The 23,934-nt window shown below is 53.7% G+C and overlaps 1 pseudogene; it reads right to left on the bottom strand.

Annotated features, from left to right (window-relative positions):
- Nucleotides 1-1,573: 1,573 nt before the first annotated feature.
- Nucleotides 1,574-23,934, bottom strand: LOC149275533 (uncharacterized; annotated as a pseudogene).

Genomic DNA, 23,934 nt, shown 5'->3' on the forward strand with positions numbered 1-23,934 from the left:
TATAATGTATACAGAGTGTAGGCATGTGTTATATAGACACATATAGCGCGTGTATAATGTATACAGAGTGTAGGGATGTGTTATATAGAACACATATAGCGTGTATAATGTATACAGAGTGTAGGGACGTGTTATATAGAACACATATAGCGCGTGTATAATGTATACAGAGTGTAGGCATGTGTTATATAGACACATATAGCGTGTATAATGTATACAGAGTGTAGGCATGTGTTATATAGACACATATAGCGCGTGTATAATGTATACAGAGTGTAGGGATGTGTTATATAGACACTTCTCTCTCTCTTCTGGCTCTCCCGCTGGAGACCGTTCTGTAATCGGCAGCGAGACGGAGCCGACCATTAGCAGCTTCTGTAATATTAAGAGTAACATCGTACCCACCCCTGAGGGGCCCCAGAACTGACCGCTGAGGGGCCCCGCCAGAGAATATACCCCGTTCAGTACAAGAATCATCGGTTCCATCTTCGCAGTCTGGCGCTCGGGGTATCTCCGGTGACCGCGTGTTGCTGACGGGCCCCGGGTGCGGGGGATCTGTGTGACCCGGACACAGACATACAAACGTTACCATATCCAGACACACGCAAACATACAAACACACTACCCTACCCAGACACACGCAAACATTCAAACACACTACCCTACCCAGACACACGCAAACATTCAAACACACTACCCTACCCAGACACACGCAAACATTCAAACACACTACCCTACCCAGACACACGCAAACATTCAAACACACTACCATACCGACACACGCAAACATACAAACACATACAAATATTCTATCATTTCCACACATACCACACACACGATAAGCCAACTCACACGGCCATATCCACACACACTCTGAAGCGTCAGCCTGCCGTACTACACACATTGCGTGACCCGTCCCCTCAGCGTCCGACGCGTTTCCCAGCGGCCCCCGGATCTGGACATCCACGGAGAAGCCGAAGCCATTACTTCGAGTTGCTTTTACCGCGAGTGTATGCGATATTCTCTCTCCGGGGCCTGGGGTAATCTCTGACCAGCTTTATGGCACAGAATCCCATTCAGGACACGTTTCCATGACGACGAGCACGTGGTTTCCCATGTATCCAGCCTGGACATTGTAATCCTGTAACACGAAGGAGCGCGCCCCAGGCTAGACTGGCCCTTCTTTGCCCCCCGTAACGTGACACAGGAGGGTCTGGGACAGGAATCCGGTCTGCACACCGGGCGAGTATCCGATGTATTCAAGAAGCGACGGAACCCTTTAGAAGGACGGATAAAGCACCTTTATTACGGAGACATGTTTCTAGACTCTCTCCACGGGGGCCTCATTCAGGAATATAACAACTTCTACGCGAGCAGCCGGGGGCAGGAAACGCGTGGGGGGGGGTCCTTAACATCGCTAAATGCATTTCTATCCCCCCAAACAAAACAACAACAACATTAAAAGCTGGCACTCGACTTCCGCATACGCTACAGCACATGGGGCGGCCGCCAACAGAGCGCGCGAGGGCTCAAGCGTCCTCATCAAGGGCAACCTACAGCCTCTAGCGGGGCTCTAGCGCTCGTGAAGCTTGGCGTGCCGGGCGATCAGGGACCTCCTGGTGAAGCATTTCCCGCACGTGGGGCACGAGAACTCCTTGCTGTGAAGCGGCTCGTGCCGGGCCAGCTCGGCTTTCGTGGCGAAATACATTCTGCATTGGACACACGGGAAGGGCTTGGCGCCCGCGTGGAGCTTCAGGTGTTTGTTGAGGATCTCCTTCTTGTTGAAGCGTTTCCCGCACTCGGAGCAGCAGAACGGTTTCTCCCCGGTGTGAATTCTCTCGTGGTCCAGCAGCTTTGCCTTTATGATAAAGCCTTTCCCGCATTCGGCGCACGTGAAGGGCTTCTCCCCCGTGTGGATCTTCTGGTGTGTTTGGAGGTTGCCCAAGGTGGTGAAGCCTTTCCCGCAGTCGGCGCACGCGAAGGGCTTCTCTTCCACGTGGGTTTTCTTGTGGCTGCGGAGGCTGGACCTCAAGGCGAAGCATTTCCCGCATTCGGGACAGATGAACGGCTTCTCCCCCGTGTGAATTCTCTGGTGGTCTTGGAGCTCGCCCCTCGTGGCAAAGCGTTTGCCGCATTCCGAGCAGGAGAGGGGCTTCAGCCCGGTGTGAAATCTCACGTGGGAGCTGAGGTATTGCTTCTTGGCAAAACACTTCCCGCACTCGGGGCACTTGAAGGGCTTCTCTCCGGTGTGCATGCGCTCGTGCTCGGTGAGCTTTATCTGGACGGCGAACGTCTTCCCGCACTCGGGGCACTTGTACGGCCTCTCTCCCGTGTGCATGCGCGCGTGTTTGCAGAGCTTGGCCGTCGTAGGGGCAGACTGCTCGCACTCGGTGCACGGGAAGGCCTTGTCCCCCGTGTGGGTTTTCTCGTGTTTGCGGAGGTTCCCCCGCGTGCCGAAACGTTTGCCGCACTCGGGGCACGGAAACGGCCTCTCTCCAGTGTGCGTTCTCTCGTGTTTATGGAGATCCCCCATCATGGCGAAACATTTGCCGCATTCGGCACACGCGAAGGGTCTCAGCCCGATGTGAAGTCTCAGGTGCGCGCGAAGCGACTCCTTCCAGGCGAAGGCCTTGCCGCACTCGGAGCACTCGAACGGCTTCTCCCCCGTGTGAACGCGCTGATGGTCGACGAGCTGCCCCCTCTCGTTGTAACTTCTGTCGCATTCCGTGCAGGCGAAGCGCTTCTCCCCCACGTGGCGCTTCACGTGTTTCCAGAGGTACCGCTTCCTGGGGAAACATTTGCCGCATTCGGGGCACGGGAAGGGCTTCTGCTGCAGGGCGATGTGCTTCCCCACGTGTCTGTTGAGATTCGGTTTAATGCTGAAACATCGGTCGCATTCGGGACACGGATAAGACTTCTTCTCTGCGGGCGCTCTCTCCCCGCGCTCTTTCTTAGGGGTCACGCACTGAGGACAGTGCACTCTCTCCCGCGCCCGCAGACCCTCCCTCGCCTGGAAGGGCTCCCCGCACTGAATGCATACACTGGGCTTCTCGCTTACTCGCTCGGCCATGAGGAACGCGTCTCGGCTGGGAAGACGTTCAGAACCTGCGAGACGGAGGCTTCCCTTTCTACCAACGCTTCTGTAGCAAACGAAGCAGAGAATGTAGGGCTCCCTCCGGAATGTTCTTTCCGTGGTGTTTTTGGACTCTCTCTCTCTCTCTGGAATGTTCTTTCCGTGGAGTTTTTGGACTCTCTCTCTCTCTCTCTGGAATGTTCTTTCCGTGGAGTTTTTGGACTCTCTCTCTCTCCGGAATGTTCTTTCCGTGGGGTTTTTGGACTGTCTCTCTCCGGAATGTTCTTTCCGTGGAGTTTTTGGACTCTCTCTCTCTGGAATGTTCTTTCCGTGGTGTTTTTGGTCTCTCTCTCTCTGGAATGTTCTTTCCGTGGTGTTTTTGGACTCTCTCTCTCTCTCTCTGGAATGTTCTTTCCGTGGAGTTTTTGGACTCTCTCTCTCTCTCTCTCTGGAATGTTCTTTCCGTGGAGTTTTTGGACTCTCTCTCTCTCTCTCTGGAATGTTCTTTCCGTGGAGTTTTTGGACTCTCTCCGGAATGTTCTTTCCGTGGTGTTTTTGGTCTCTCTCTCTCTGGAATGTTCTTTCCGTGGAGTTTTTGGACTCTCTCTCTCTCTCTCTCCGGAATGTTCTTTCCGTGGAGTTTTTGGACTCTCTCTCTCTCCGGAATGTTCTTTCCGTGGGGTTTTTGGACTGTCTCTCTCCGGAATGTTCTTTCCGTGGAGTTTTTGGACTCTCTCTCTCTGGAATGTTCTTTCCGTGGAGTTTTTGGACTCTCTCTCTCTCCGGAATGTTCTTTCCGTGGGGTTTTTGGACTCTCTCTCTCCGGAATGTTCTTTCCGTGGAGTTTTTGGACTCTCTCTCTCCGGAATGTTCTTTCCGTGGTGTTTTTGGTCTCTCTCTCTCTGGAATGTTCTTTCCGTGGTGTTTTTGGTCTCTCTCTCTCTGGAATGTTCTTTCCGTGGGGTTTTTGGACTGTCTCTCTCCGGAATGTTCTTTCCGTGGAGTTTTTGGACTGTCTCTCTCCGGAATGCTCTTTCCGTGGAGTTTTTAGACTGTCTCTCTCCGGAATGTTCTTTCTGTGGGGTTTTTGGAAACTTCTGTCTAGTTTTAGGATTTTCGACTTCAAAGATTTGCATAAAACCCTTCAGACGCGACGCGAGGACGACAAGGCGCGAAACAATCCACCATTTTCCTCCCAGAAGGGACCTGCTGGAGAAGAAACACGAATGAAACCAGATCAATTAAAGAGGAAAGATAAACAGAATTACCGTATTTACTCGATTATAAGGCGACCCCCAAAAGAAAAAAAATGAAAGAAATTCATGTAAACTATTTCTTCATATTTAATAAAAAAAAATGCCCCATGCCACTCCACCCCCCAGGCTCAAGCAAATGTAACACAAATGGTTAACCCCTCCGCCAAATGAATAACTGCCCCCTGTAACTAAACGCCCACATACCCCATATATACCCCACACGGCACAGCAATTGCCCCTGTAACTAAACTACCCCCAGATACCCCATATATACCCCACACAGCACCTGCCCCCTGTAACTAAACTACCCCCCAGATACCCCATATATACCCCACACAGCACCTGCCCCCTGTAACTAAACTACCCCCCAGATACCCCATATATACCCCACACAGCACAGCAACTGCCCCCTGTAACTACCCCCCAGATACACCATATATACCCCACACAGCACTGCAACTGCCCCCTGTAACTAAACTACCCCCAAATACCCCATATATACCCACACAGCACAGCAACTGCCCCCTGTACCTAAACTACCCCCAAATACCCCATATATACCCACACAGCACAGCAACTGCCCCCTGTAACTAAACTACCCCCCCCCATACACCATGTATACCCCATACAGCACAGCAACTGCCCTCTGTAACTAAACTACCCCCAGATACACCATATATACCCCACACAGCACAGCAACTGCCCCCAGATCTTACCCTCAGGGACGGAAGATAATCCCAGCAGTGGCTCTCGTGTTCCGGCTACTTTCTCCTCATCACTTCCTGCCAGAAGTGACGTAATTCCTGCTTCCTAATATGGCCGCCGGCAGATCACTCTGTGCGGCCAATTGGATTCCTTTCATATTTGTTGTTAGGCAACGGATGTGTAATTCAGTGTCCAATCAGGTGCCAATCTTTCAGAAATCTCCCCACTCTCTGTGCACTGGCGGTGTGTATCCTGCACCTTCCCGCCCTATGCCAGCTCCCCCATTAACCCCGTGTGACAGGCTGGTGGAGTAAAGGGTTAAATCTATTGGCAGGGATGTGTGTGTGTGTGTGTCAGTATTTTAACCCTTTCAGCACCTCCCGTGACCGCAGAGAGGATGGAGGCCGGGGGCCTGCCTGTGTCTGGCTGAGAGTGATGAGAGTGAGGGGTCTCTGGCTACCTGACTGAATGATGGATTCTATCTCAAAAATGGAGTCCAAGGAGAAGTGACTGCGGCTTCGTACCTCACGGCCTCTCCGGGCTCTGTTACCGGGTCTGATGCGGGCGACTCGTCCGGGGGGCCGGGTCTGATCCGGGCGACTCGTCCGGGGGTCCGGCTCTGATGCGGGCGACTCGTCCGGGGGGCCGGGTCTGATCCGGGCGACTCGTCCGGGGTGCCGGCTCTGATGCGGGCGACTCGTCCGGGGGGCCAGGTCTGATCCGGGCGACGCGTCTGGGGTCCCGGGTTACTGCCCCTGGCTGCCTCTCTGTGTTGTATTCTGGTTCCCACCGTGCACGACCGTGGCTCGCTGCCTTCGATTACTCTTCTGCCACCGCAGACACCAGCCTGTGAAGCCGTTCGGCTCCTGGGCGACTATCCATCCGTCAGTCTAGTTTTCTTGCCTAGACACAAGCTTCCCAACTGTCCCACTTTGCGCAGGAGAGTCCTGATATGAAGCGCTAAGAGTGCCCCCTCCTCAATGATCGGGCAGAGGAGGGACCCTTCCGGCCAAGCAGGAAAATATGCGTGACGGGTGTGGATTAAACGAGGAGCGAGGCCGTCGGACGCTGGAACCCAGGAGCTTTCCCCAGGATCACAGCCAGACCAGGTGCTGGAGAACCTTCTCACGGAAACGAGACTTCACGATATTCATCTTCCTCTCCAGCATGAGGTGCAGATACACGGAACGTCTTCGGAATGGGATCAGGGTCTAGAAAGCTCATTGGTTGCAGGGGAGAAATACCAAAAGGGGCTCCATGGAGGTGCGGGGTGGACAACTAGATTCTGGGGAGGAAGTATGGAGCTGGCGGTCCGCCTGAACCTTCTGGCTTTTGGAAGCCATTGCCAAAGTGGCTTGTCCTGAAGACCACGCGGGATGCAGACGGGGAAAGCAGTCATTGGACTGCCGGAGTTAGAAGGAAGAGCTACGATGTAATGAGATCTAGAAAGAGCCCGTCTCTGGTCCAGCGTTTGGCTACGAGTGTCACGCCGACTTGTGTAGTACATACATTGACTTGCTACCTGGTAGAGATGGTATGGCCAATTTCAGCATTAAAGGGGTTAATTCGATTGTATAGGCATGTGGTGCTAAAAGGTCTTAACATGAATTTGTTTTTTGAAGCTGGGACTCCAACCCTGGCCCTCCGCAAGTTGTGAAACATTACAGAGGAGGTGCCTCTATGTCTACTTGCTGAATAATCCACCATGCCTGGATCCCCTCATAGATGATAGATTCTTCTGTTATGCTAAGTGACCACTAGCAGTCAGGAAAACCATTTCTTCATATCCAACACATATATTCATAATCAACGGGGAAAGCGCACCCTACAAAAAGAATACAAATATGGCGGCACGACTTACGCTGTTTGGAAGAAATTGTGAAGTCCGTGGTATTCAGTCATAAGCAGCGAGTGTGACATATCTACGACTTCATAATTTACAAGAAATTCATAAATGCAAGAATAATTGATGTGGCGAAACGGGAGGGACGATAAAAGGAAAATGAGTTATTGTGACTGATAGGGTTCCACCATACATCATAACCGGACTTGTGATCCATTCCTCCAACAATAAAATGATGGAAAATTCTTGGGCAGAAGAGCGCGGCTCCTGTTCCTCCACCTCCAGAACAAAGGGTTAATCGGTCTCTGGGTGGAGGAGCAGACGTTTGAGAGTATGGAATGCTTTAGCAGCCCGGTGCTTTTTGTTGGGGGGGGGGGCTGTACATTTACTTTTTTCAATTAAAACACACACACACACCTTACCCATTCTGTCTCCTGTTTTGCCCCCAATTAAGCACCCCCTCCCCAGTAGCCTTCTGAGAATTTGTTAAGTGCAGCATTCTGGGCCCCCAAACCTTTTCATTTCTCCTTTTGCTTTTGGTGTAAATAACAGGCAGCTGCTGAACTATAATGTTTTGAGGGCACACAGAGCTCTGCGGGGGGGGCTGCCTCGGTGCGGCCGTCTGTCCGTGGCAGGCCTCGTTGGCTCTTCCTTCTACCACTCCACACTCCTTGTAGCAGATGGGCCCCCACCTCACCACAGTAACCTTCTTCCGCCGGAGCCCCCCGGACACCGACCTTCTAGCAATGGCTCTGACACCAGTGAGCCCCCAATACAGAGGGCTCCGCCCTCCAGCACCAGAGATCGGCAAACTCTTTCTCATGAGATTTTTATTTTAAAGGTCATTGGTCAATAAAAAAATACATTTCCGATTAGTGCCTTTTTTAAATCTAAAACTAATCATTTTCCCCCTAAAATGTTCTCCTTGCATAGTGTTCTCCCTACCGTATCTAATTAAAAGGTCTCTCTCTAAGCAGAACGAAGGAGAGTCGAAGGACAGCCCCCCCCCATGACGCGCTCCTCTACCCCGTGTGACATCGCAAGTGCTTGTTGAGGTGTCCTTTGTGACAGAAGCACCTTCCGCATTCCGAACACTCGAAGGGTCTCTCCCCCGTGTGGAACTTCACGTGCGTGGTGAGCTCCGCCTTGGTGGGGAAGCATTTGTCGCACTCGGAACAAGCGAAAGGCTTCTCCCCCGTGTGATGTCTCTCGTGCCTCCGCAGCTCCGACTTGGTGGTGAAATACTTCCCGCACTTGGGACACAAGAATGGCTTCTCCCCGGTGTGAGTCCTCTGGTGCAAGGTGAGGCCGAACTTGGTGGTGAAGGACTTCTTGCATTCGGAGCACGGGAACGGTCTCTCTCCGGTGTGACGGCGCACGTGGATGTCGAGGTGCGCCTTGGTGAAGAAGCACCTTCCGCACTCCGGACACGTGAAGGGCCTCTCGCCCGTGTGCGTCTGCCTGTGCCTGTCAAAGTTCTCCTTCCTGTTGAAGCACTTCCCGCACTCGGCACACGTGAGCAGCCCCTCCCCGGTGTGGTATCTCTCGTGCAGACTCAGCTTGGCCTTGGAGATGAAGTGTTTTCCGCACTCTGGACACGCGAAGGGCCGCTCTCCCGTGTGACGGCGCTCGTGGATGTCGAGCTCCTGCCTAGAGAAGAAGCACGTCCCGCACGTGGAGCACGAGAAGGGCCTCTCTCCCGTGTGATAGCGCCCGTGCCTGAGGAGCTCCGACTTGGCAAAGAACATTTTCCCGCACTCCACACACGGGAAGGGTTTCACGCCGCGATGCTTCCTCACATGGTTGTTGAGCGAGTTCTTCGAGGGGTAGCACTTCTCACACTGGGAGCACGCGAACGGCCTCTCCCCCGAGTGGAACGCCCCATGCACCACGAGTTTGGACTTGGTCACAAAGCATCTTCCGCATTCCAGGCAGACGAAGGGCTTCAGGCCGCCGTGGCTCTTCTCGTGATTGTGAAGCGTGATCTCCGTGGAGAAGCATTCCCCGCACTCGTAACACGCGAGGGGCTTCCCTGCGGCCCCCCCATCCATCTCAGAACCCGCGCAGGATCTTCCGTCTCATCGGCCGTTCTTTACACCCAACGCTCTCGTTTCGGGCCGTCCTGGATCTTCTCCAGACTCGATGAGCGAGAAGATCTTCCATGAAAACACACAGAAGCTCCGCTGGGTGTCGGATCCGGAGCCTGCGAGGAAAAGAACACAACGGAACCGGGAGTCAGTTCCTTTTTACGGGAAGCGAGGGAGTTAGAGACGGACGTCCCATGGACCTTCCGAGACCCCCACCCGAGAAGCCCAGGGGAGGCTTCGGAGAACAATCCATGTCGTCCCCCCCGAGCATCTACGACATAATCCTGTCGTCCCCTCCAGCCGGCCTGGGTCTCCAGACTCAACGTGACGGCCCAATCACTTTGCTCTCCCCGATGATCCAGCCAACGGGATTGGTCGCCAACTCAGACAATCAGCGCCTGGCACGCCACTTACACGACAAACACATTTTCACCTTCCAACATCATGAATGGATCCCACCTCCCCTCCCCCACAAGTGCCCCGCCGCTCCTCACCCGCAAGCGTGCCTGCTTCCCCCCCGAAAAGGTGAGCAAGGGCAGTTAACCCGTAACATGCTGAATGCCTACCTTGCCATATTTAATAACCCCACATGGCACAACAACTGCTCCCTGTACCTAAACTACCCCCAGATACCCCACCCAGCATAGCAACTGCCCCTGTAACTAAACTACCTCCAGATACCCCACATATACCCCACCCAGCACAGCAAGTGACCCCTGCAACTAAACTACCCCCCGATACGCCATATATACCCCACCCAGCATAGCAACTGCCCCTGTAACTAAACTACTCCCCATACACCATATATACCCCACATGGCACAGCAACTGCCCCCTGTAATTAAACTACCCCCCAGATACCCCATATATACCCCACACAGCACAGCAACTGCCCCCTTTAACTAAACTGCCCCCAGATCTTACCCCAGGGGCAGCTGTCCGATCCCCGGCCTCCACACTGACCCGGTTCCCAAAATCTGCACCTCGCGGCTAGAAGAGAAACCCAGCAGAGGCTCTTGTTTTGCGGCTCCTTTTACATCATCACTTCCTGCCAGAAGCGGCCACTGACGTCATCTCCTGCTTCCCAATATGGCCGCCGGCAGCTCACACAGTGTGGCCTTTTCAGAGTTGTTGCTGGGAAACGGTAGGGGGAGGAGCGCAGGTCTCTACGGTCTCCTGCTGATATTTAAAAGCAATACAGCAATTATACTAATTAAAGATGACACGAACATTAGCACCGCCGCTACTGGGAGACCGTTCCATGTTTATTGATCAATAAATTCTCACCTTTTTCCTACAGACGTCCCGGGACTGAGATGGGCGGGGTTACGAGGTGCTTAATAACACCGACTACTATAAGCCCCTCCCCTTCTATCCTAGGACACCTGTACTGGGTGTCTGGGCTTGTATACTGGTGTGTAACTCCTCAGAACCTCAAGGGCATGCAGTCAGGGCAGGAGCAGGGCAGTAGGTGGATGCGCAGTCAGGGCAGGGGGCAGGGCAGTAGGGGGATGTGCAGTCAGGGTAAGGGGCAGGGCAGTATGGGGGATGCGCAGTCAGGGGGGGGGGGGCAGGGCAATATGGGGAAGGGGAATTAGGGCTGGAAGAAGTGCAGGGGGAAGAAATGGAGATGCACAGTCAGGGCAGGGGAAGGGCAATATTTGGGGCAGGTTTGTAACTACACTACGGAATCTGCTGGAGGTATACGAATCCAATGCAATAATAGGTATAAGGCGCCAGGACCAGTAGCGTACCTAGTGGGGGGCGGGGGTTTCCTGACGAGTGGCACCTCGGGGCCCGATGACCGCCTAACGCTCGCACTGCATGAGGAAATTCTCTTGCGCCGCCCAGGTTACTGCTTCCCCTGCGCAGGAATACAGTACCCTCCCACAGTGCGTGGGCATCGCAGCGATAAGCTGCGCTCCCTCATTAAACATCTGAGCGGCTCCAGTGATGCTCGGCTGGCCGTGGACCAATAAAAGATATGTAAGGGAATGGATGACTAAGGCAGAGAAGGGACAGGCAGGCTGTTTCTGCGTAGAGGTGGCACAGGGTCAATATCTGGCTCAGTGTATAGTGATGAGAGTTGCGCTGTACCACCATTAATTTCTAGTATAGTGATAGGAGTTACACTGTACCACCATCAATGTCTGGCCCAGTGTATAGTGATAGGAGTTATGCTGTAATACCATCAATGTCTGGCTCAGTATATAGTGAGTTATTCTGTACCATCATCAATGTCTGACCCAGTGTATAGTGATAGTAGTTACGCTGTACCATCATCAATGTCTGGCCCAGTGTATAGTGATAGGAGTTATGCTGTACCACCGTGAATGTCTGGTTCAGTATATAGTTATATGAGTTATGCTGTAATACCATCAATGTCTGGCTCAGTATATAGTGATGGGAGTTTTTCTGTACCACCGTCAATGTCTTATTTTTTTAGTTTTTTTCCATTTGACATACACTTTACAAATTTGTAAAATACATTTTCTTGCCAACATTACTTTTTTGTGTGTATGTGGGGGGGGCGACATCTACAGGACCTGCCCCAGGCGTCCCTAATCTCCTGAGTATCGCCAGCCCCAGAGAATCCACCTGACTGCACAGATGTGGATGATGTTCAGGACTTGTCAGCAGGGGGCGCCGCCCCAGATACACATGGGGCTAGCGGTACATCGCCTTTACAGCGTATATAATGTATATTGCACCTAACTAAATAAAGTTTTGCCAATTCTAAAAAATCTATCTCCATAAACCCGTAAAGTGGGCCGGCCTATCCTGTCCATACCGCTGGGTGCAGGGATATGACAGCATTTAACGCTGCGTTAGGTTGAAGGAATGCACTCGGCACAGACCTCCCCTTTTAACCTGCTCATCGAGCAGCCAATAGGGATCGGCTCCATTACTTGCCACCCCCTGCACCCGTTGGCCACAAATTGCCTCTGTCCCAATCACAGCCATAGGAGAAATGTCAATAACCCAACATGCGATACAGTTCGGAGAGGGTAGTAGATAACTGGAATAGACTACCAGTGGAAGTGGAACAGCTGAGCAGAGTTGAGAAAGCTTGAGTGTACACTTTGCATGAGGGCAGAACTAGAGGGCCAGACGCTTCCAGAGTATGGAGTATGATTTTATTGGGGTAATAAATTTTATCAGAGAAAACTTTGCTCTAAAAGCAGCTCCCGCCATTTCTTTCTAACAATAGAATGGCTCAGTCTTGATCGCCCAGCATACTCTCTGACTAATAAGAGTGGAAGGGCGGACCTCCTTAGCATTGCCGTAAAGCCTTATCAGTGTGGTGTTTGAATGTGGAAAGTCACAGGGGATCACGTTACCTGAGCTCTGTCTATCAGACAAGCAACCTGACTCCTTTTCATAACGCCTGTGGTGACTATAGAATGGCTCGGTCTTGATTGCCCATCTAGACTCTTTGACTAATGAAAGTCTATGGAGAGACAGACTTCCTTAGCACTGCCGTAAAGTGTCGTCTCAGTGTGGTGTTTGAGCCAGGAAAGAAACAGGAGACCCTCTGTGATCAGACCAACCCCCTAACTCCTTATCATACTGCCTCTGGGGAACAATAGAATGGCTCAGTCTTGATTGCCCAGTCGGACTCTCTGACTAATGAAGGCCTATGGAGGGACGGACTTGCCGTAAAGCATCAGCTCAGTGGTGTCGGATGGGTGAAGGTCAGAGTGGAGCCGCTGATGCTTTATCAGAGTATAATGCTGGTTAAAGCCCTTCCCGCACTCGCCGCAGGAGAACCACCGCCCCCCCGGCGTCCGCTCCCCTGTGGAACAGCCGGTGGCGTTTGAGGGAGGAGTTGCAGACAAAGCGTTTCCCGCAGTCGGGGCAGGCGAAAGGCTTCTCCCCCGTGTGAATCCGCTGGTGCTTAACCAGCGTGGACTTCTGCGAGAAGCTGTTGCCGCACTGGGGGCAGGTGAAGGGCTTCTCCTGCGTGTGGACCTTCTGGTGCGTGACCAGCGTGGACCTCTGCGAGAAGCACTTGTGGCACTCGGGGCAGACGTAGGGCTTCTCGCCCGTGTGGATCCGCCGGTGGCGGACGAGGTCGGAATTGGTGATGAAGATTTTGCCGCAGTCGGGGCAGGAGAACTGCCTCTCCCCCGTGTGGTGCCGCAGGTGGATTATCACCTCCGACTTGTTGGGCAACTGCACCCCGCACTCGGGGCAAATCAGCGAGCCGCTCAGGTGATCCGCTCCGCACAGGTTATTCCTTTTCTGATGGGGGGTGGCGGATTCCGCTTTGGACGGCGCCTGATCTCTGATAACGCCGTTCTGGAGCGAGACCGCTTCCTTCTGCGCACGGGGGGCCGCCTCGCTCTGCTGCTTCCTCTTCCGGTCGAGGCGCTCCGCCCCGGAGATTCTGACGGTGGATTTTTCTCTGGAACGTGGATCCGGAATCTTTCTATCTCTCAATCTGCCCATTCCTTCGGGGAGGAAAAAAAATATTGTGACTACAGGTGTTAATGAGCCGGACCTCATCTATGATTAACCCTTTCAGACCTTCTTGAAGCCGCTGATGAACAGCTCCCCCCCTGCAGGCTGATCACAGGAACTACAATGGAGCCCTGCTTACTTGTCAACGTGATCAGCAGCAATGGGGGGGGGGGAATTAACGTGGAAAAAATACTTAAATTAATATTTAGAAAAATTACAAATATATATATTAAAAAAAGCTTACAAAAATTAAACACTTAAAAAACTAAAATTAAATAAAATCAAACAAAAATCATAAAAAATTAAACAGACCCCGGTTATGTTATTATGACATCATAAGGGGTATTATATACAGTTCCAAGGGACCCTTGAGTTTTTTTTAAAGATGTCAAAATTTATAAAATTTTATTTATAAAAAATAAATCTATAGTAAAAATGGGAATTTTTTTTTTTTTAAACAGATGTAAATTAGATGTGCAAATACACTGCGTCCCACCTACTGCAAATATTAAAAATCCAAAGTTCAAGAATTATATTAAAAAGAAAACTATCCACGTGGGGTATTATTCAGCTTGGGAGGTGCTGCTGATCATAAATCTCCAGTCACTCCAGAGGGGTATTGAAGGGGTGAATCCAGTGTTTGGGATGTTCAAAAACAGTCATATTTTAGAGAAAAAAAACACAACACGTGTAAGATTTAGTCACATGACTGCACGTGCAACCAAACCAGACGTGACACCTCCTCTTACCCGGAGAGCCGCGGGGCTGGTGGGCCTCCATCATCACGTCCCTGTAAAGCTCCTTGTGTCCTTCTAAATACTCCCACTCCTCCATGGAGAAATAGACGGTGACATCATCACACCTCACAGGAACCTGAGACACACAATGAGCCGTCACCATCCAGACACACGCCTCGGTGTTACTGTATAACGTCCCGTTCCCAGCAGCGCTCACCTCTCCAGTCAGCAGGGACATCATCTTGTTGGTCAGTTCCAGGATCTTCTGCTCGCGGTTCCTCTCGTGGGTCGGCGAGTGAGGTGGAGGCACCGGGCTGGGGCTCCGGGTCCCGGGGGGTCCGTCTGACACACGGGGGCCGTCGCTGGGTGGGACGCAGTCACTGGGCTTCCTCACAATCATATAATCCTGTATATCGGGAAAGATATTGAAATATCGATGAGCAAAGAAACATCTGAGCTGCAGTTTGTGGACATAACGACATCCATGTTCTGGCCCCAGAGACACCGGCCCCTCACCTCTCCGCTCAGCAGGGAGATGATCTCCAGGGTGAGCTCCAGGATCCTCTCAGACACCCGGTTCCCGTCCTTCATGGTCACCGAGCCGGTCAGACGCCTTCAGAAAGGACTCTTCTCCCACAGGAACGGACTCCCAGCAGAGACCACGGCGGTCCTGGGATCACAGAACAAAAATCCCTTATATTTATATCAGAGAGCAGTGAAGGAACCGGCGGGGAGAGGAACGGGCGCGGAGCGAGTGAGGAGCAGGTGCGGAGCCGGGGGAGGAGCAGGTGCGGAGCCGGGGGAGGAGCAGGGGCGGAGCGAGTGAGGAGCAGGTGCGGAGCCGGGGGAGGAGCAGGTGCGGAGCGGGGGTGGGAGGAGCAGGTGCATAGCGGGGGTGGGAGGAGCAGGTGTGGGCGTGGAGCGGCAGACTCCCACTCGGAAACACCTGCTTAACCCTGTAATCAGAGGAACGGGGGACAGCTCTACCTGGCTTTAGAAAAACTACAACACCCAGAATGCTCAGCCAGACTCCTGAAGCATGAATATGGCTGGCTGGGCGCCTCACTCAATGGTGCCGTGGAAAGATTGTCAGCAGCCATGAAACTACAACTCCCATGCTTCCCAGCCAGAGAGGATGATTGGAGCTCAATATCTCACACGACTCACCTGCCTGCTTCTAGTAACACAGCTTTGTATCCACTACCTCTAGGCTCCGTTGGGTGTCACTGCCCTGTATACAATACCTATTGGTTTCCAAGGCAGATCGCTCCCTGTCGGAACCACCTCGCTGCGCGTAAACCACAAACTGCTTATGCGCGGCAGAGCAGCCTGGGCGACAGAGCCGCCATTTTTCTTGAGGGTATGCCCTAACTTGTTCGGGAGGTGAGGGCGTGTTCTCTTTGAGGTAAAGGTGTGGGATGTGATCACATGAGACGCGAAGCGGCGAGAACCGGGGGTATAACGTCACAAACCCCGCAGCTCTGCCATTACTGAAAAGAGGATAGCCCTCATCCAACATGGCAACGTTAGACAGCTTCCGTTTCCGCTCCAGAAACATTGCACCGCGGCCATGTTCCTGGAGCCGAAACTTAGCGCTCCGGGCTGTAGCCGTGTCTGTGACCCCTCACCTCGTGTATGGGTGAAACAGGAGTTGTGAGGAGGAGTAGTGGGCACAGTGCTGGGTCACCTGGCATATGGGACATTAAGTTGGTGCCATTCGTTATCAGGATATACAGTATAAATATGGAGTGGTTGCTGTAGAAACCAAAGGTCGTCCCTCACGCAGAAGCTATTTGCGCTGTAGGTTGCTGCGTTGCCACGGAGGGGACAGATCTTACTGCACCACAGGGCTAATAATCTGACAGGTACAGACCCGGCGGTTGGTGAGGGGTGCGTCTCTTGTCCGTCCCCCCGGGGCCCGTCTCTCGTCCGCCCCCCCCCAGGGCCCTTCTCTCGTCCGCCCCCCCCCAGGGCCCATCTCTCGTCCGCCCCCTCGGGGCCCATCTCTCGTCCGCCCCCTCGGGGCCCATCTCTCGTCCGCCCCCCGGGGCCCTTCTCTCGTCCGCCCCCCCCAGGGCCCATCTCTCGTCCGCCCCCTCGGGGACCATCTCTTCTATTGCAATAAACAACTTTGGCCAAAATGGACGCCCTGAACCCTCTGGTCACTCCATCAACACAGACGCCCAGTCTGCGACTGTCACCGAAAGAGACCGCTGAGGCCTGGCCGACCCTCTCGCCGGACTTTATCCAGAGAAACGTTCAGGAAGAAGTGTAGCGGGGCCGCTGGCAGGGGATGGATACGTCCGGTGTTATCCGTCTCCGCAGAGCGTTACCCACAGGAGCAAAAACAGGAAGGCGCGGGGAGAGCGTCGCTCCCGACCCCATCGCCTCGCTGCTCCTGGCTTCCCCGTTTCTCTGGTGGCCTCCAACTCAACCTCCCCGCCCAGTGCAGGCTTCCTGCTTTCCCAACTTCCCCCTGCTCATTCACTCTTTTTCCTCCCCTTATTACGTCTGGCTGTTGTATACCGGCCCCCTTGGCCTGCACGCTGGACCTTGGGTTTTCTAGTCTGCGTCTGGCGTCTAATTTACCCGCCGCCCCTCTCTGACCTCCTCCTTCCTCAGCCTCCTGTCCAGCACTCCTTCGACAGTCTCTCTTAACGCCATCCCTGATCCGGTCCTCACGCTGCCCTCGTGTCCTTATCCATTCTCTCTATTCCCAGAAACCCCGACCCCCCCCGTCCTCACACCACACTCGTCCGTGCGCTCTATGATTTATTTACTAAAGGGAGGGTCACCCCCCCGCCCCCGGCTGACCCTGCATAATGCATAGTCAAACGGTGAGAAGACTGTAGCCCCAGTTTATCTATTCATTATACGGGGCCGGCCAAGCATCTGTATTCACAGAGAGACAGTGAGACCGTTAAGTAACTGTCTATTATTTATAAATTATACACTCAGACCAAAAAACTCCCAGCACTCCCGCCGGACGCTCATCCCTCGTGCCCCCGCCGGACGCTCATCCCTCGTGCCCCCGGCCCCTCACGTCTCTGAAAACACATTTTCCTCGTTGAGATCCGTGGAGCAGAGGCCGGCGTGCGAGATCACGTGAGCCTCCAGCGCGCAGCGATGCTTGTAGCACTTCCCGCACGTCGAGCAGCAGAAGGGCTTCTCCCCGATGTGGACCCGCAGATGTTTGCCCAGATTTCCCCGGCCCCTGAAGCACTTTCCGCATTCCGAGCAGGAGAAGGGCTTCTCGCCGGTGTGGATCCGCATGTGAATGATGAAATTGCCCCGGCCCGTGAAGCTCTTGCCGCACTCCCCGCAGGTGAACGGTTTCTCCCCTTTGTGGATGCGCTGGTGTTTGACGAGGGAGAACTTGCGCGTGAAGCGCTGTCCGCACTCGGGGCAGGAGAACGGCTTCTCCCCTGTGTGGAGCCGGCGATGCCGGATTAGATTGGAATTCGCCACAAACTTCTTCTCGCAGTCGGGACACGAAATCTGCTTCTCCCCGGTGTGGTTCCTCAGATGTATTATCAGCTGGGATTTGTTGGGTAACCGGAGCCCGCATTCGGGGCAAATCTCCACGTTGGGCGCGATATGTCCGGACGCGGCATAATCCGAGGCATATTCCTCCTTTATATGATCCATCGGTGCAGAGACGTCATCGGCTGGAGCTCCTCCATCCCCCAGCAGGACCAACATCTGCTCGTCCTCAGGAGACGTGTCTTCTGTCTGCTCCCGATCGGAGATTTCATACGGTGAATTCTGGATCTTCTCTGCTCCGTCCATCACGTCTCCTGCTGGAAAAACACGGTGATCACCGATAACCACAGCTGACCCACAAAGCCCACTCCGAACCTCCTCTTACCCGGAGCGCCGCGGGGCTGCTGGGTCTCCATCATCACGTCCCTGTAAAGCTCCTTGTGTCCTTCTAAATACTCCCACTCCTCCATGGAGAAATAGACGGTGACATCATCACACCTCACAGGAACCTGAGACACACAACGAGCCGTCACCATCCAGACACACGCCTCGGTGTTACTGTATAACGTCCCGTTCCCAGCAGCGCTCACCTCTCCAGTCAGCAGGGACATCATCTTGTTGGTCAGTTCCAGGATCTTCTGCTCGCGGTTCCTCTCGTGGGTCAGCGAGTGAGGTGGAGGCACCGGGCTGGGGCTCCGGGTCCCGGGGGGTCCGTCTGACATAAGGTCACTCCTGCCAGGCTTCTTCACAATTGTATAATTCTGTATGTTGGGAAAAATGGATACCGCTGGGGAGGGATAATAGGAGAGAAGTCTCTCGTTCTAGCCACACCCAACATAACTGTGACATCACGGCCACCTCACCTCTCCGCTCAGCAGGGAGATGATCTCCAGGGTTAGCTCCAGGATCCTCTCAGACACCCGGTTCCCGTCCTTCATGGTCACCGAGCCGGTCAGACGCCTTCAGAACGGGATCTTCTCCCAGCTAACGGACTCCCTGCAGAGACCACGGCGGTCCTGAGATCAAAGAACAAAACATATTTATAAATTAAATGGTTGATCCGGCTGTGAGGATAACGGTCAGGACAGGACCTGAGGATTATTTTAAGGCTCTCGCCCCTACCAGCCCACGTACGGCCCCCCTTCTAGGGGTACATTCTGGACACTTACCCCTCCCTCGCTCGCACGCTCAGCGTCCCTTCGGAACTCCCCCGGAGCTGATACTTTATGGCAATGCTAATGAAGTCCATGTAGGGACGGGGTATGAAACCGCAGCAGTATTTACCCCAACCGGGTATTGCCAGAATCCCCCCCTGAATCCTTTTGGGGGGGTCTTTAATATTTAACCTCTTCCTGTTGCGGGTACTGGGAGGGTAAGAGATGCCCCCGCGGGTGATATGCTGGGTATCAAGTCACGATGGAGCCTTTGGCTCTTGGGACCCCACGGAGAGGCTGCTGGGTACAGGGGGCTTACAGTGTCAGACGAGGGGTCTGGGGGGCCCCGGCTGAGAATGATGGGAGGAGTCTAATGGCACCTGCTGGCAAATTAATCTTCAGCCATTAACATAAAGCAGCACGCCCATCACCCTCAGACAGCATGTGCATTACCACTGAGGCTTTAACATCCCCAGCTCTTGGTGTCACTTCCCTGTGTGCACTCCTCCTCCTCACATACAGATCTAACGTTTAGCTAGAAACCCACAGCCCTGTAAGCAGCACCTCTGTGCAAACCCACAGCCTCTACGTTCCCCGTGCGTCCCAGCCCTGTACCCACCACCTCGGGGATCCCAAGATGGGTCCTCTTGCTCTGTGCCGGGATCTCCTCACTGCGCATGTGTAGACGCACGGAACACTGCGTCTTTGAGCTGGCCAAAGTCGCCATTTTTGTTGTGTGCATGTTCCATCGGCGATAAACGATCCCTACTGCCCTTTTTAAAAATGGCCGCTCCATCTATCTTTTCCATCGAAATCACGAGTAACTTCCGGAGCCCAGCTTCTGCTACCGCCGTATTTCCGGAGTCCATCATCCGCTGCCCCTTCTATGACCCCCTGCTCCTTAGCCAGTGTGTGAGCCACAACCAGAAGGGGGGAGTAGTGGGTGCAGTGTTGGGACGCCTGGCAACTGTTGGAACATGGGTTTTGTTGTGGTGTCTGCCGCAGAATATTATTGGGATTGCGCATTATCATCAGGCTAATTGAACGGTCACCATGGAAACCACAGTGGCATCTCACTGGAATTGCCCTTTATACGTAGAGGGCTTCCTTATAATAGGAGACATAGATTATGCTTCTTTCTGCCGATCCCAAGCTTTCTTAACCCTGGAAGTGTGTTCCATGTATCTACCACTCTTTCAGTAAGGGGTCGCAGATCCCGAGCACGGCTAGGATGGTGTCACATTTGGATTTAGCCAAATAAACGCACCGCTGTGATGATGTCATAAGAATATATGCCGCACAATGATGGCTGCTGGATGGGGGTAACTTGTACTGACCCGCGCTGGTGTGGTACTGGCCTGTGCTGACGAGTCACTAGGCTGCCCCCGACGGGGTACTAGGCTGCCCCCGACGGGGTACTCGGCAGCTGCGTCTCCGGAGCCCATGCTGGGCTGACAGAAGGCTGCGGAGAGAGGGGGAGGCAGACAGCATGGAGAGTGAAGCAGAGAAATGATTGACAGCTGATGGGGGGAGGGGAGCTAATTTTTTAAAAATATATATTTAGTAAACAATCTAGGCAGTCGCTGTCCACGGAGCCTAAATTTTGTTTTTTTAAAAAGCAACAAATTTCTATGTTAAAAAAATTACTTAACCCCCCCCCCAATTTCTGATATTCCAATATTTAAAATAAATAAAATCAGTTTATAAGCCGCTGGGAACCGGACGGAATTTCAAGGAGATTTTTGGTTAATTTATTTTGGAGGAAATGGATAAATAAGTGAAAGTCCGAGCTGTTAGGGGCCGCACTTCAGTATTAATAATAACTTAGAGCCAATAATTTACAGAAACGACAGAAACATTACGATAACAGAGAACGTGGACATCATCTTTTGGGGGCCTCGGAGGTCTCTTCTTCGGACGCAAGCCAAGAAGAACGGACAGCCGCTTAATACCCCCCCCCCCCCCCCCCCGCTTGGGAGCATCTCAGGTGCTAGCGCTCTTGTCCCAATACAAATCTCCGTCATCCTATCAGTCTGATCCTGTTACCCCACCTGGGGCAGTCCGACACAGCATCACGGGGCAAACCGAGGAACAGACTTGTGAGGCCTTCTGGCCGCGCTTATGTCTTAAAGATACAGCAACGCGTCAAAACGTTCGTCCCGGATAAAAACACTTTAAGAACAGTCAAAGTTTTTCCTCCCCGGCGTTTAAAACAACTGGATGGCTTCCCTGACGTGCGAGATCTGGTGGCTGTGCAGGGTGGAGCGCTGTCTGAAGCACTTGCCGCACTTGGAGCAGGAGTAGGGCTTGTCTTCGTTGTGAATGCGCTGATGCGCCACGAGGTTCCCGCGGCCCCTGAAGCTCTTGCCGCACTCCCCGCAGGTGAACGGCTTCTCCCCGTTGTGGATGCGCTGGTGCGTGTCCAGCGAGAACTTGCGCGTGAAGCACTTCCCGCACTCGGGGCAGGAGAAGGGCTTCTCGCCGGTGTGGAGGCGCCGGTGGCGGACCAGGTCCGAGTTGGCGATGAAGTTCTTGCCGCAGTCGGGGCAGGAGATCTGCTTCTCCCCCGTGTGGTACCGCAGGTGGATGATCACCTCCGACTTGCTGGGTAACTGCACCCCGCAGCGGGGGCAGACCAGCACGTTGGGGAGGTTCTGCCCCAACGCGTTATTCTCCCCCAGATTCCTTCTGTGGTGCGGGGCGGGCGCCTCGTTAAAGAGAGAGCATATGTATTCGTTCCGCGCATGTACCGCGGGGGCAGAATTATCGCTGCTGAAGGGGGCAACTTCGTACACTACCAATTCCTCCTTAACCTGGACATCCGGATACTCCTCCTCGTAACGCCCAGTCCCCGGACCTCTCATCCTTAAGTTCTCGCAGGAACCGGATTGGCTCTGGATGGGGGTTCCAGACTCGCTCTGCTTTTCTCTTGGAGTATCCGGAACGTTTCCACCCTGAAATTCAGAGGAATGCGAACACTGAACCTCTTCGGGTCCGGATCTCTCCTCCGTTCCTCCATCTGGAAATAGATTAGCATCGATAACATGAAATAAAGAGACGCCCAACAACACCCTCCGTATCTCACCCCATCATAACTTACCCGGAGAGCCGCGGGGCTGGTGGGCCTCCATCATCACGTCCCTGTAAAGCTCCTTGTGTCCTTCTAAATACTCCCACTCCTCCATGGAGAAATAGACGGTGACATCATCACACCTCACAGGAACCTGAGACACACAATGAGCCGTCACCATCCAGACACACGCCTCGGTGTTACTGTATAACGTCCCGTTCCCAGCAGCGCTCACCTCTCCAGTCAGCAGGGACATCATCTTGTTGGTCAGTTCCAGGATCTTCTGCTCGCGGTTCCTCTCGTGGGTCAGCGAGTGAGGTGGAGGCACCGGGCTGGGGCTCCGGGTCCCGGGGGGTCCGTCTGATCCACCGTGTGGGCCGTGGCCGCCAGGCTTCCTCACGATCATGTAATCCTGTATGTTAGGAAAGTATTGGTGTTAAGAGGGAGCGGCGGAAGCGTCTGATGGGGTTCAGGGAATTAATAAGGTGGACGCGGGACGTTCCTGATGGGAGCTTCCATATCAGTAGTGAGTATGTCCTCCCCGGCCTCCTGGACAGCCCTCTGACTGATGACTCAGTTACTGTCAGACTCCACATCTTGCTCTACTCCTTGGAGATGTCTCAGGAAGACCTGCTGCTGTCTCTTTCTTGTCTCCATCTTCTAGAACCAGGACGCCACGTGACGCTCCGGGCCGGGCAATGAGTCACTCGGATGGAGTTTAATGTTATTCCTTAATGACCCCCCACCCCCATCAGGGGGTACAAAGAATACCCGAGCGTGCGACCGGTCAAGCTGGAGGCCGGTCTCCTCGACCCGGCGCGCTGCTGTCTGTGTCTGGGTCCTAGGAGGCTTTGGGGTCCAAATGGCCCATTTTGTGGGACAGGTTATGGTGGCCCCTTTGTCAGCATGGTGCAGAGCAGTATGAGGTGGTAGGAGGAGCACGGGGTGGGGCAATATTTCTGATAGGGCCCTTCATATAACGGCATTGGCCACGTTGTTTTGATCGAGGGCCGCTAAATGCTCTACATCACCCTCTACACGAGAAAGAGCCCTCACCTCTCCGCTCAGCAGGGAGATGATCTCCAGGGTGAGCTCCAGGATCCTCTCAGACACCCGGTTCCCGTCCTTCATGGTCACCGACGCCTTCAGAAAGGACTCTTCTCCCAGAGGAATGGACTCCCTGCAGAGACCACGGCGGTCCTGGGATCAAAGAGCAAACACTTTATATATAGAGAAGAGGGGCGGACGAGGAGCACGGTGGGTCAAGGGCTGTGAGGGGAGCGGGAGAAGAACAGACGAGGAGAGTGGCGGGGAGAGAGAGGAGCGGACGAGTAGGGAAGCAGGGAGAGAGGAGGGGACGAGGAGACTGGCGGGGAGAGAGAGGAGCAGACGAGGACACCGATGGGGAGAGAGAGGGGCGGACGAAAAGCGAGACAGGGAGAGGAGCGGAGCAGGGAGAGTGCGGCAAGGTGAGGAGCGGATGAGGAGTGGGCAAACGAGGAGCGGACGGGGAGCAGGGAGAGGCCGGGGAGGATCACATGCACTAATCACAACGTGCAAAAATAACAATGAGTGGAGCACAAAAGGACCCAGCTGGGGAGTAAATGCTGCCGCACGTACCTCCTGCTGATATTAACCCCCTGGTGGCTGCAGGTTATTCACACAATCAGATCAGCCCAAGAGAGCCTTGCAGAGATATGGAGGGTACACCTCTACCACCTACAACGTGTCCAGCCCTGTACCCACTACGTCTGCTCACTCCAGTGTTCACCAACCCTATACCCGTTCTATCGATCTCCAGGGTGTCAACGCCATGTACCCACTACCTTTGGGCTTCACGGAGAGTAAACCCTGTACCCAATACCTCTCGCCTTCACAGGGTGTCATAGCCAAATACCCACTACCTCTCGGCTCCCACTATCCACCATTCTGTCAGCGCCGGGGGGAATCCCCTCAATGCGCATGCTCACGACGAGAGCACGCACTGCGCATGTGCGAACATATGGCACATTGAGTTTTGTTGCCAAACCATCTGTGGGCGGATCTAACGCCTTAGCGGCCAT

Source organism: Sceloporus occidentalis, unplaced genomic scaffold (genome assembly GCF_023333645.1).
Source record: "Sceloporus occidentalis isolate IW3139 unplaced genomic scaffold, rSceOcc1.0.p SCAF_282, whole genome shotgun sequence".
NCBI classification, from domain to species: domain Eukaryota; kingdom Metazoa; phylum Chordata; class Lepidosauria; order Squamata; family Phrynosomatidae; genus Sceloporus; species Sceloporus occidentalis.